Source organism: Peromyscus leucopus, chromosome 19 (assembly GCF_004664715.2).
Source record: "Peromyscus leucopus breed LL Stock chromosome 19, UCI_PerLeu_2.1, whole genome shotgun sequence".
In the NCBI taxonomy this organism is placed as follows: Eukaryota; Metazoa; Chordata; class Mammalia; order Rodentia; family Cricetidae; genus Peromyscus; species Peromyscus leucopus.
Window position 1 is genome coordinate 1 of NC_051079.1, and position 13,572 is coordinate 13,572.

General features: G+C 48.4%; 1 protein-coding gene across 1 annotated transcript in view; it reads left to right on the top strand.

The window, feature by feature from the left end:
- The first annotated feature begins 9,210 nt into the window (after nt 1-9,210).
- Nucleotides 9,211-13,572, top strand: part of LOC114683379 (CDK5 and ABL1 enzyme substrate 1-like) — a 61,809-nt gene continuing 57,447 nt past the window's right edge. The window contains 1 exon segment of the mRNA XM_028857681.2: nt 9,211-9,310. The gene's annotated coding sequence lies outside the window, so the exon portion shown is untranslated.

The window sequence follows — 13,572 nt, forward strand, 5'->3', positions numbered from 1 at the left end:
AAGTAAAGAAAAGCTTAGAGCCAGGTGTGGTGGGGCACACCTTTAATTTCAGCACTTGGGAGGCAGAGGCTGGTGGATCTCTGAGTTTGAGGCTAACCTGGTCTGGAGATCTGGTTTCAGACAGCCAAGCTTAGGCAGTGAAGGACAGAAAGCTGGTGAAGTTGTAATTAAACAAGGGGGCCATGTTCCAGCCTGAGTAAGCAGGAGAACTTGGCAACTTCGGCCACGTGGTTCTGGCTTTAGAGTTAAGGATAGAAGAAAGGGGTTATGGAATTTGCTTCCATGACTAAAAAAAAGCTGCTGAGGCCAGGCATGTGTCAGGGGTGTTCCTGAATGTAGACCTAGTAGAGAAGCCATTGGGTGAAGCTGTGAAGTTGAAGCCTGGATTGCCTTGGAGAACCCATGATGCTAGAGATGCCAGAATCATGGGATACCTGCTGAGGACAGGTGATAATAGGGAGTGGAACAAGCCCCAAAGAAAGAAGTATGTTGCAGTCAAACATGAACAGAGTTGGAGATCTGAAGAGCATTTTAACACCAGACATGAAGATGCAAAGTTTGGAGTTTGCCCAGCTGGTGTTTGGTCTTGCTTTGGTCCAATATTTCCTTATTATGCTCTCTTCCCTACATTTTGGAATAGTAATGTATATCCTATCCAATTATTTGTTTGAAGTATGTGATCTGCTTTTTTATTTTTATTTTATAGGGAATTGTAGTTAAGAAATTGCGTGAATCTCAAAAGAGACTTTGGACTTTGAAACAGGATTGTGACTGGTATTGACTATGGAGACTTCTAATGTTGGACTAAATGCATTTTGCATTATGATATTGTTACAAGCTTTTGGGGGCCAGGGAGTGGAATGTGGTGGTTTAAATGTATTTGGCCCTCATAATCTCATAAGGAATGGCACTATTAGGAGATGTGGCTTTGCTGGAGTAGGTGTGGCCTTGTTGGAGGAAGTGTGTCACTCAGGGGTGGGATGTTAAGAATTACTATGCTTAGGATACCGCCCAGTATCTCAGTCAACTTCCTATTGCCTGCAAGATGTAGGATTCTCAACTACCAGCACTACGTCTGCCTGCATGCTGCCATGCTCCCTGTCCTGATGACAATGGACTGAACCTCTGAAACTGTAAGCAAGCCACCCAATTAAATGTTTTCTTTATAAGATTTGCTATGATCATGGTGTCTCTTCACAGCAATAGAAACCCTAACTAAGACACTTTGTTCCCAGCTGGTGCAGCTGTTTAGGAAGGATTAGGAAGTGTGTCCTTGTTGGAGGAGGTGTGTCTCTGGTGTTAGCTGTGAGGTTTTCAAATGCCCCTGCCACTCCCAGTTAGCTGTCTCTGCTTGGTGCTTGTGGGTCAGTACGTGAGCTTTCAGCTCCTACTCAGTTCCACGCCTGCCTCCAGCTGACATCTTCCCTGCTCTCGTGGTCATGGGTTCAGCTCTGAAACTGTTAGTCTCAAATAAACTTTCTTTTCTACGTTACCTTGGTTGTGATGTCTTATCTACTACTTAGAGTAGTAGAAAATGAACTAATACAGAAGTCCTCTGTCCCGTCTTGTTAGGTTTTATCGTAGGGAGGGAGGAGATTGGTCAGTGGGCACATGATATCACACTAAGGCAGATAAATTATATGCTTGGGGTCATCTTGATGATACACTGAAATTCTTTTTTTCTTTGTTATAACAACTGTCTGAACAGATGTGATCATCGTGTCCTCAACTTGTCACCTGTTTATGTAGTTAAGGTCTCTGCCCTCACGGCCCACACCTGTGAAGACTGTGCCCCCATAGCCCAGCTCATAGCCAGGGACATTGTGAGTGGGTTCCAAGCAGGAAAACAACATCAGGGCAGGAAGTGTCTGGCATGGCTGCTCTCCAAGGTCCCTACCTGACCACGCAGCTGCTGTTTTGGTTCTGGAGAAAACAGACCTAGGTCCCTGTTCTTCTGGCCCTTTGCGTGTGTGTGACATGCAAGCACACTGTACTTCCTTCATGCTTCTTCCTGAAACTCTTCTGGTTCTCCCTAGCCTCGGCTCTCCGGGCTAAATGACCTGCTTCCCTTTGCTCGCCGACCTTTGTAAGGTCTCCACGCAAGAATGAATGAGACAGGTCATCACTCAGGGGCTGCTCTGGTAACTTCCATCCCAAGTGTGCCAATGCAGGAGAGTAAGGGATTAACTGGCATGTCACTCACCAGAGCAGGTTGTTGGAGGTGACCTCCTTTAGTGACATCCACTGTCCTTCTCATTAGAATCCCCTGGTGGTTAAAAAAAAAAATCCTTTCAGCCAAGCCCAGACAAGTTAGGCAGACTGTGGAGGCAGGCCCAAGCGGCAGAGGGCATTCCGATATGCAGCTGGGCTAAGTGCGCCATTTACATAAGGACACACACCAAGGCTCAGGGTCAACTTTGAGTACATCACAGCCTGGTCCTAACTCTTGGGCCAGCACTTTCCACTCCCTGGGCAGTACCCCACTACCTTGCCTTGTCCTTGTAAGAAACCCTGGCCACATCTGGCTTCTGCCTCTCTAACCCTCACTCTCCCAGGGTCCTCAGAGTCACTGCTGGCCAGGATGAAGCCAGCAGCCACTGAGGTGGTTGCCCGGGGACAGGATGGATGACTGGCCGCTGTTCCTGCCCTGGAAACGGGGGCAGTGGCTCTCTTGTGCTTAAGATGCTTTAGGGCTACTGGCCCTGGGTCCTCCTCTTCCAGCCTCGCTGTCTGCTGTGTAGCCCTCTCCCCTGACCCCCAGTGACTTCCTCTTAAGCTCTCAATGTATGCAAATGAATTTATTAGAACATGGCCACACTGCCCATCTCTAGGTTCCCGGGGAATACAGTGACGTCCTTGCACATGAGCTGTGAGCAATTCATTACAAATAGAACAATTTGGTTCGTGTAGGTATGTTTAGATACAGAGATGTACTGTTGTGGGTTCTCAGCTCCCTTCTTGCTCAGAATTCTGCATTTAGTGCTTAGTATTTTGAGATGAGTCTGAAATGCTCTCAGGAAGCTGTCTAGCACATTGACAGTAAGTGTGAACCACACTAGGGTCATTGTGGCCGGCATGGTAGGTCCTTGCTTATAATTATCAGACAAGAGGATGAGCCCTAGGGACATGCTCAGTCTGCTGGTCATCAGTACCTTGATTTGGTGACTTCAGCACCCAAGGCTTCTGTTTGAGCCTTGCTGGTCTGTTACTGCATGTCTGTGTGGTTAATAAAGTAGCGTGCTATTTTGGTCCAAGGCTAAGTATTCTCTACCAGTCACTGAAATATTCAGAGACCTTTGCTCATCAGCTAGCTGTGCCTATGATAAAGGGGTGGCCCAGTAATGCGCTTAGCCTAGGGAACCAATTGCAGGGTGAAAGTGGCTGGTTAAGCTGGCTGCCTGCCCTTAGCTACCTCATCCGCCAGCTTCCTGAGGATAGAAGGTTAGTGAAAGACGTTACTGTGGATTTTGAAGGATCTAGCATGGTAAGGGTGGAGATGAACACAATGGCTCACAGGGTACACCCCTCTGATAACAACAGGTCTTCATCCCGAGGGCAAGACATGTGTGCTGGTGTCATGGCGCCCTGTTACGGTTCCTTACGGTGACTGGTATAGATTCTTCTAGGTTGTACACCACTGTCTCAAAGAGTCTTCATGAACAAAGGAAGCGTGCCCAGTGACTTAAAGGAACAGATGAGCATTCAAGTTTGAAATCTTTTTTCCCTTTAAAGAATTGAAGTCTTGAGTGTCTGTCTGTCTGTCTGCCTGCCTGCCTGTCTTAGTTGGGCTGCTGTAACAAACTACCGGAGACGAGACGGCTTTTAAACAACTGAAGTTTGTGTTCTCACAGTAAGGGCTGGAAGCCTGTAGTCAGTGTGCTAGCTCGGTGTTGGGATGGGTCAGATTACAGACAGCTGACTTTCCCACATATCCTCATGTGGCAGAAAGGGAATTGGGGTGCTTTCTTTATAAAGGCACCAATCCCATTTCTGGGGGCCCCTCCCTGGTGACCTAATTGCCTCCCAGAGACTCCACTTCCTAATATCATCACAGGAGTGTTAGGATTTCATTTGGGCCTGGGGGGTGGGGCGCAGAAAACATTTAGTCTGTATAATGTGCATGTGTGACTCTGGACTTGTTCAGCTCACAAGGAAAATACCTAATGTGCTGATTTTAAAAAAAAACACACGCAAGTTCTTAGAACCGTCTAGACGTGTGTTCCAGGTATGCAGCCGCCTTCTCCTGGCCGGGAAGAACTGAGCTGGATACAGCTTTTCCACGGGAGCGCCATTGGGATTTGCACTTTCCTGGACCAGCGGGGCTTTCTAGGGCGAGCACCTGTTCTGAGTGGTGGAGGAGCCCGGGTTGGGGGGCGGGGGAGTCCCCTGAGTTCAGGTGGGTACGGCTGCTCTTCTTTTTGCCTCTAGGAAAGGTGGTCTCAAAAGATTAAAGATCTTGAGGGATCCCAGTGGAACTATCCAGTGGGTCTGTGGATTCCCACTTGAACTCCAGCACCTGAAGAATAGGAGTCAGGCATGGTAGGCCTCGGTCCCGAGGCCAGGGCAGCAATCACACTGATCAATATCTTCAGGGGCTGAGCCCGGCTGAGCTTGGCTGGGGCCTGGTCGTGCCTGCTCCTGAGCAGTGGCCACAGCTTGCAGGGACCTGCCGAGGGCATCTGTGGGAGGGAGGGCAGTCCTCAGGGCCACAGCTGTTGCATCACATTCCACACAGCCCTCTTCTGTGGTCATCCCCAAATCCTGCTCTACAAAGGGAGGCTCAGAGCATAGCAGGACTGGTCGAGACTTCTGGTATCTGTAGCTTATATTTATTTCTGCGTGTGGCTGTTGTGTCTAGTGATGTGTAGGTGTGCACCCCTGTTAATATTTTACTTCTAGTTTAAAGGCTTGGAATGGTGCCAGAGATGCACTACCCTTCCACTGGCGAGGAGACATGGGCCGTAAGGCAGGGTATGGAGGTCGGGCAGGCACCAGTTTTATAGGTGGCAAGAGTATTAGTAAGTGTGTCTGCTTCCCAGGGACCATGCTGAAGATAAGTGTAGATTTTGTTGTACTTCAGGTGGGTCTTGATATGGAAGGACCACGTCTCAGATGGGCTAAGGAACAGTGCATTTGGGGGTGACCCTACTCGTGGGGGCTGGAGGAGGGGTCAGAGCTCGTATAGTCAGCCTCCTTATTTCCACTTTAAAATGATTTTATGATGTTCAGTTTTGTGGATGTTGGTGAGGGGTGCCTGCAGAAGCTACAGACCACTGGTGCTGTAATTATGGGTGCTTGACCGCAGGTGCCTGACCGTCACGGGACTCAGGTCTGCAAGAGCAGCAGGCACTCCTAACTGCTGAGCCATCTTCCAGCCTGGTTTTTCCCCCGTTTTATAGATGAGAAAACTGAGGCCCAGCAATTAAGGGGCTTCCTAAGACCCTAGAGCCCAGGCATGCTCCTTTGTATACCTATGAGCCTTGTGGATGGGGACAGAAGCATTTGCTGCTGAGAGATGCCGTGGCCTGGGATGTGCTGCTGTGATCCCAGCCTGGCCTCACTTGCCAGGACTAACTGGGATTTTAACTGATGGTGCAGATGCCCAGAGCCATAGCTGCAGGATGCTGTCATGGTGGTTTCCCAAAGCTGAACTCCTGGAGTTAGTGTTTGCACACTCCCCAGTGAACTGGATACCTCTAAAGTAATTTCTGTACCTTCGGTTCCCTAGTAAGATGGCTGCATTTCTGACATCTGTGGCTGGCAGTTGTTGACCTGGCCTTATTGTATGGATGAAGTCCAGTGTTATTTAACCACACGAGGAAGCTGTTTGTCTGTAGCTGGAAGTTTCTCTGGTCCTGCCCAGCCCCACAGTCAGAACAAATCTCTCCCACCCACGTCCTGCAGATGCTTGGTCCCAAGTAAACACACAGAGGCTTATATGATTTACAAACTGTATGGCCTATGGGTCAGCTCTTGTTAGCTAGCTCTTATAACTCAACCCATTTCTATTAATCTATATGTTGCCACACAGCCACAGCGTTACCAGTCTGCTGGCATCTTGTTGCTCTGTGGGCCGTGGGTTGGTGTCTCCTCTCACCCTCCTTTCTTCTCCCATCTCTTCAGTTTGAATGTCCTGCCTAACCTTATTCTGCCTTGTCATTGGCCAAACAGCTTTCTTTATCAACCAATCAGAGCAACACATGTTCACAGCATACAGAAAGATATCCCCACAACATGGGTCCTGTATGTCTCCAAGATAGTGAGGGGTGTGTGTGTGTTAGGAAATTAGTTAATATGATTGGCAAATGAGGATCTGAGACAACTAAATTAGAATAGTTAAAGAAAAAAGGGAAATTTGGATGTACAAAAGATTTTTAAGTGATTTGAATAATTATTAAACATTAAGATGGGTCTTGGAAAATTGAAGCCTTTGATTAGGTTGCAAAAAGATGATGCTTCTGGTTGTCTTATAAAAGACTGGCTGTGTGGTAGCTGTTCAAAATTATATATACACATACAAAGAAAGCAATAAACAAATAAATCTAAGCTGTGTCTTTCTTTGTTCTTGAGAGCAATCTAGAACATGGTTGTTTATTAAGATGGGTAACATGTTCTTAAAAAAAAAAAAAACCAGCTTTTACATTTAGTCCCAGTTTCTTCTTAGGGTAAAGATGGTATCAAATGTCCTCATCCACTCTCCTGCCTCAGATCATTGGCTGGGAAGTGGTTGCTCAGATGGACTTATTTAAAGTTGCCACCAACTCTCCCTGCTGGATCTGTACCAGATATTCTGAGTTAACGAGGACTGGTCTTATTTCAGCCTGCCAAGAGAGGCTAGATTGAGGGGGTTTGGGCAGGTGGTGTGCAGTTCAACAACCCAGAAATGTTACTGTTCTGCAGGATCACACTGAGTATTCATTCTCACTGGTCTCTGAGGGTTATCCTCAAAGAATCATTTGTTTCTGGTTCTTTGGAAATGTCATGGCCTTCCTGACAGTAACATTTTTACAGCAGCCTAATGATTTTGAGGTGTTTTTTTTTTTTCTTTTTTCTTTTTCTTTTTCTTTTTTGTTTTTTGTTTTTTGAGACAGGGTTTCTCTGTGTAGCTTTGCGCCTTTCCTGGGACTCACTTGGTAGCCCAGGCTGGCCTCGAACTCACAGAGATCCACCTGGCTCTGCCTCCCGAGGGCTGGGATTAAAGGCGTGCACCACCACCGCCCGGCATTTTGAGGTTTTTAACAGTAAGGTTTGAAGTGCTTGGGTGGTAAAGTACTAGGCATAAGGACCTGAGTTCAATCCCCAGCACCCATGTCAAAAGCTGGGCGGGCTGGCAGGCATCCACATGCTGATGAGGTGAAAACAGGAAGCCCCCTGGAGCCCACTGGCCAGCCAGCATAGCCGAATCCATGAACCTCAGTCCCAGGAAGACACCTTGTGTGTTGGTTTGAATGTAATCGCTCCCCATAAGCTCATAGGGGGTGGCATTAATAGGAGATGTGGCTTTGTTAGAATGGGTGTGGCCTTTTGGGGGGAAGTGTGTCACTGTGGAGAAAGGCTTCGAGGTTTTCTATGCTCAAGATACCACCCAGTGTCTCAGTCTACTTCCTGTTGCCTTCATATCAACAAGTAGCATCTCCTTCTCCAGCACCATGTCTGCCTGCACGCCGCCATGCTCCCTGCCGTGATGATAATGGTTAAACCTCTGAACCTGTAAATCACCCCAATTAAGTGTTTCCTTTATAAGAGTTGCTATGGTCATGATGTCTCTTCACAGCAATAGAAACCCTAACTAACACACCTTATCTCAAAAAAAAAAAAAAGTGGGTAGTTCCCCAGAGGAACAGCACCCCAGGCTTTGGCCCCCACTCACCTGCACCCACATGCACATGTGGACAGACACAGGCACACAAATGATAAAATATGCTTTCAAAATGGAATATCTGTCAGTTCCTGGGTTCAAATGTTGGATGTTTGAATTCTTAACAGCATATGCTCAGGAAAGCTCACAGTACCTCAGTGATACTGTGTATTGTAAGAGGCATCTTGTTTCTGTCATGGATTTTTATGAAAAAATGTTTGCCAAATTTTTAATTTGGCAATTAAAGCTTGAAACAGGTCATCTGCTTCTATAATCACCACAAAAAGGCTGTTCCTGGGGCGCATGATCAAGATGGAGGCAAGCAGGATGGGCCTGGCGTCCCCTGCAGGCCACGACAGCCTTTTCTAAAGACGGCTTTTGTCTAAATCTTGTTTGTTTTGTTTTAATTTTGTTTATTGTTACTATGTGGGGTGTGGGGCAGGCACACAAGTGCCACCAAGGACATGTGACAGCCAGACAGCAAACTGTGGAGCCCTTCTCCCATGAGGGACGGGGCTCTCAGGACCACCAAGCCATCTCACAGCACCCCTTCTTTTTTAAAAAGATTTCTTTTATAATGAGATCACAAAGTAATGAAATCATTTCCCCCTTCCCATTTCCCCCTCCTAATCCTCTCCATAGTCCTCCCTGCTCTTTCTAATTCATGGTCTCTCTTTTCATTAATTGTTGTTACATGCACATGTGTGTATGCATGTACATATGTATTCTTAAATACACACACAGCCTGCTCAGTCTGTACAGTGTGTGAGGTCTGTAGATACACTATAGAGTATAGTAGATAGTGTGTAGATGCCTATTTTCAGGGCTGCTTGGATCACCGATTGGTGTGTTCCTCCCCGGGAAGACTTTCTCACTCTCAGTGTTCCTTAGCTGCCTGGAGTTCTTTGTGTAGGGTTGAGGCCCCCTGCTCTCCCACCCCACCCCTGTACACTTTCACATGTCCGTTGTTGTTCTCGCTCAGCTCATGTTTAGGCAGTCATGTTGGTGAGACTTCATGGGGGTCGTGGCTGACATTCCTAGGAGACCCAGGCTCACACAGACTCCCTGGTCCTCTGGCTCTCCCGCCGCATTCCCAGCCTTAGGTGCAGGGTGTTTTGTATCCACTGGGACTGGGCTCCGCAGCTCTGCATTTGATTGGTTGTGGCTTTCTGCAATGGTCTGCATCTGTTGGAAAGAGAAGCTTCCTTGGTGAGGGGTGAGGTCCTCACTTACCTGTGGGTGTCAGGACAGTTCCTTAGCATGTACCAAGGGATATTATGCTGTGTTGTTTTTTTTTTTTTTCCTGATAGTTAAAAATTTACACAGTTGTTTGATCATTTTTACTGTGCACTATTAACTCCTGGTTTTTTGTCTCTGTAGACGTCGACTCATCTCCCAGAGATCATCTTTGGAGACCCTGGAAGATATTGAGGAGAATGCCCCTCTCCGGAGGTAAGTTCTCCGTGCTTCATGTATACGTAGGTTGTAATAGCTGGCAGTTCACGGGTAATTTTTTTAGTTTCTGTTCTTCTGAATTAAATTTTGAGAATAAGCATTGCCTCCCAGGGACAAAGAATTCTTAGTGTGGAACCCCAGCCCTGAAGATGTGAGAACTAGGACACCCCACTAATAGACTGTAGTCTGCCTGCAGACTTGGTCGCCCCGCTTCTAGTAGTTACCTTTGTGGAAGGCCCCCAAGGAAGGCCTCCCCATGCTGACCTTGAGTCTCCGTCCCAGCATCTTAAAAGCTGCTGTTTATGGATGCAGAGCCCTATTAACCCTGGCATTAACAGTGCTTAAGATCCCAGGCTTCACTCTCAGCAGGAGAAGCAACCAGATCTCCTCAGGAGGTGACCATGACGTCACCCCCTAGCTAGTTGCTGGGGCAACCTGGTGAAGGTAGTTGCTTGTGCTCCCTTGGGTTTGGAAGAGTTCCACTCCGTTCCTCCTACCGGTTAGGAAAGTGCTGGCAAGGCACATTTTTGGGCTGACAGCAGTGGCCTGTGACGGGCAGGTCCCCTCCGCTCATCCTGCCCTCGCTGCTGGCGCAGTCTCTGCAGAGGTCCGGCCAGGCTTTGTTGTGTCTTCCTGCCTTTTCCCTGCAGCTCCAAGCTGGCAAGGGAAAAGCGTGTGGTTCCGTCCTTTGAAATCACCAAGGCCAGGGAGACAGGTGTGGCTTCACTGTGAGGACTGTGGGGCAGAGGGCAGACAAGAAGGCCCGTGGGAGGCTGCGGGCTCCCATGAACTGGCATCAGCCCGTGTTACATCTGCTTGGCTACATTCCAGGATGTAGCTTCGCCCTGGAGCCTGGACAGCGCCACTGTGGAGGGCAGAGGGGTGTCCTGAGAGGGCTCCTCACCAATCTGGGAAGTAGAGGAACAAACCCAGATATCAGTTGACTGTGAATCTGGCCACTGACGTCATCCAGAAGGGCAGGGGCTGGCAGGCTGGTCTCCACTTTTGAAGTCTCTGGAAATCTATCAGGCTCCCAGAAGCCCCAAAGGACATGTTCTGTGAGGCAGAATTACAGACGAGGAGAAGCCGTTTCCCTGAAGGCTCCACACATCAGCGCCATTAAAACGCAAAGCAGGGAACTGGCGTTGGTCCATGTACTTGGTGAGCATGGAAGAAGGAAAACAGTGCTCCCAGGTGACCTTAGAGCCCAAGTCCATCCCCACCCCAGCCCCACCGGCCGCAGACAGGGAGGCAGTGAGGAGAGATGAAGAGTGGGGACTAGAGCTTCCAGAAGCCAGTGTTGGGAGTCTGTGGCAGCTGTTAGCAGAAGCCCAGCCGATCAGGGTAGAGGAGAAACCACCCCCACTGGGGTTCAAGTTAGCCCCACTGGGCTATCGTCACCCCGGCGACCTCCTCTTAGGGGTACCCCGACTGGAGAAAGTGAAAACCGCTTATTCTCCCAAACCCGGCTTACAGAATATTGTCCTGAACTCCAAAGGAAATAATGTGTAAATGTAAACATCTAAAAGTAACCTGAAGTCAAGGCAGTTTTAGAAGTCTTTATTTGTTCTTGAGCTCCACACAAGTGCTGTGTGGCCTGTGTGTGCTCCCGTTAGTCAGTACATACATATGTAAATGAGCAAATAAGGGGAAAGACTACAAAAAAGGGGTTCATGTTTACTTATAAATGTCTTGCTCTTAGGAAATAAAGTGCTGTAGGGATAAAGGCGTGCTAGTCCGGAGTGTAGGGCTCACTTGGCATCAGATGAGCCTCAGTTCTCCCATCTGTAAAATGGGAGGGCGCGGACAGGATGACCTGTGAAGTTGTTTTGCAGCCTCTGAGAGGAAATGTCCCAGTAACAGCCCTGAAGTGTTCTGGGAACTGTGGGGCTGGAAGGGAGGCTCCCAGCCTAGCTTGCTCTTAAGGTTAGCATGTGAAACAGTTGCCTCCAAAGTGCCTATTACAACTCCAGCATGATTAAGTGTATCCTCTAATCAGTGCTAACAAGGAAGAGCTAAACTTTCACTGAATTAGTTTTTAATTTAATTATCTCCTAGTTTAATTTCGCATCACTCAGAGTGTATGCTTTTAAATAGGTGTTTACATGTTGGTGCAAGCAGCTTTGTGAATTGGTCCCTCTCCCAGCCTCTTGTCACCTGAGGCCCAGTACCCCGGTTTCCTTGGCAATCGTTGCTAATGGCGCTCTTACAGCGCATCCTTGATTCCCCGCTGTGTTGATCAAATGCTTTTTAAAAGGCGGCGCAGCACATGGCCTGCTGAGTAAGGCTCAGGTTAGTGGGGAGCAGAGAGCTGACGTCTGAGACAGGCCTTTTAGTGTTTCCTTTTCCCTGGTGTATCACAGTCAGTGTTTCCTGTGTCCACCCAAAGCTCCAAGATAAGGGGAGATTGCCACCTGCCTGGTGATCACCGGGGACCCCAAAACAGGACACTAGGACATCTCTTCTAGATCCTGGAGCAGCCTTGATGGGCCCCCTGCAGCTGTAGCAGCTGCCAGCACCTGTCCGATTTCTGAGACTGGCGTGGTGGATGGGTGTTGGAGCCACCACTGTTGAAGCCATTATTGCGGCCACCTACTTACCCAGCTGGCACTCAGCCACCTGTGACCCTCTTGCCGCCTTCCAGTCTCCATGGCAGCCCAACAAACGAGACCCAGGTTGTTCTCCTTCAATTCTGTCTTCAGTAGCCACCGGGATCCAGAGCTTGTCAGGTGACAGGCGTGGTGAGCTCACCACCTGCTCCCCATCTAGCTCTTAGCCTTCTTCTCCTCAGACTGGCTGGAACCGAAAGCTCTGGTTTGGGGGTGGGGCGGAGCAAGGAACAGGACAATCTTAAACCTGTGGCCTATCCAGAATGCCCAGGAGGCATAGCTTCTTGTATGTTTATGCTTTAACCGTTCTTTTCTCATCAGCAACCCGGGTTTCTAGAACCTTCTGTAAGACAGTGGGAACCTTGAGGTAGACCTAAGCAGTCATTCTGGAATCAGCATGGGGGCAATTTGGGGTTCTGGGTCTGTTTCCAGAGAGCATCTTAAGAAGGCAGGTGGAGGCTCTGAGTCCCCTTGAGCCCCGAACTAGGAAATCTGAAGTCTGTGGAGGAGAGAGGGAGCTGCTAGGCACCATCTCTGGTTCTGCCTGGGCTTGATTTCCTCAGGCAGAACTCTGCAAGGCTTCTAAAGAAATTCCCACTTAAAGCTATGAATTCGGAGCCTTTAGTAAGAACTACTGTTTTGAGAACATGGAGGTCCATCCTCCTGTCCCCCACCCAGCTCACAGCTTATTAATACACTTGAAATTTGTATTATATGACTGTGTATGCATGCGCCTGTGTAAGTGCATTCATTCCAACAGGTTACTTGGCCATTTATGAAACACACATGTATGTATATATCCATTTAATCCTCACAGTAATTAACGGCAGCAGGGATTGGAAGTATCACTAATAGAGTTAGTTGGGAGCCCTGAGTGGTCTAAAACGCCAGCATTTGTGAATCAAGTGTGTAGTAATTTTAGGGTTGGCGGTTGGGAGGACCGTGCCTTTGCTGGAGTTTTAGCCCACTGTAATGGACAGTGATGGGAAGTGGGGCTCTCCCCCTCTGGACACACAGCCCACGGAAGGACTTTTCATAGGAAAAAACCACCAAAATACTATCCGGCTGCATGCTTTTGCTGGGGCATGCATTGACTTGCTTTAGTGCGATTTACTCAAGTGAGGTTATATTTTAGGGTGTTGTTTTCTGTTTATTTGCTTTTTTAAAAAATAAGTTGTGATCTGTACTCTAAGAAAGGGCCTCCAGAAAGGCTGACCTCTGTTAGGAGGGTTGGCTAGTGTAGATGGGGATGGACCAGGCCTGCCCCCACCTTGGAGATTGCCCTGGAGGAGAGTAAAGACTGGGATTCCCCTGTGGGTCTAGAACCTTCTTGTTCCCCAGTTCAGTTCCCACGTGTGCCCCACACCTCTTCCGTCTCCTCCCTCTGTGGCCTTGAGGCCGATCTGACTGTGTTCAGATGATGTCCCCACCCAGAGCTCAGTGTGGGCTGTGGGGGCCCCGGGACTGCTTTTCCAGAACTTGTTTTGGGAAGTATGAGGTTGTGGGTGTCCAGGAGCCAACTCTCCGGCCTATAGTCAGGTAAAAAAAATATTTAAAAAATCTATTAAAAATAGGAGTGTCATAATTCCCTTTGTCCAGACAAGACAAAACGGCCTGGTTGTGGTGGGATTTTTGGCTTTGGGAGTGGTG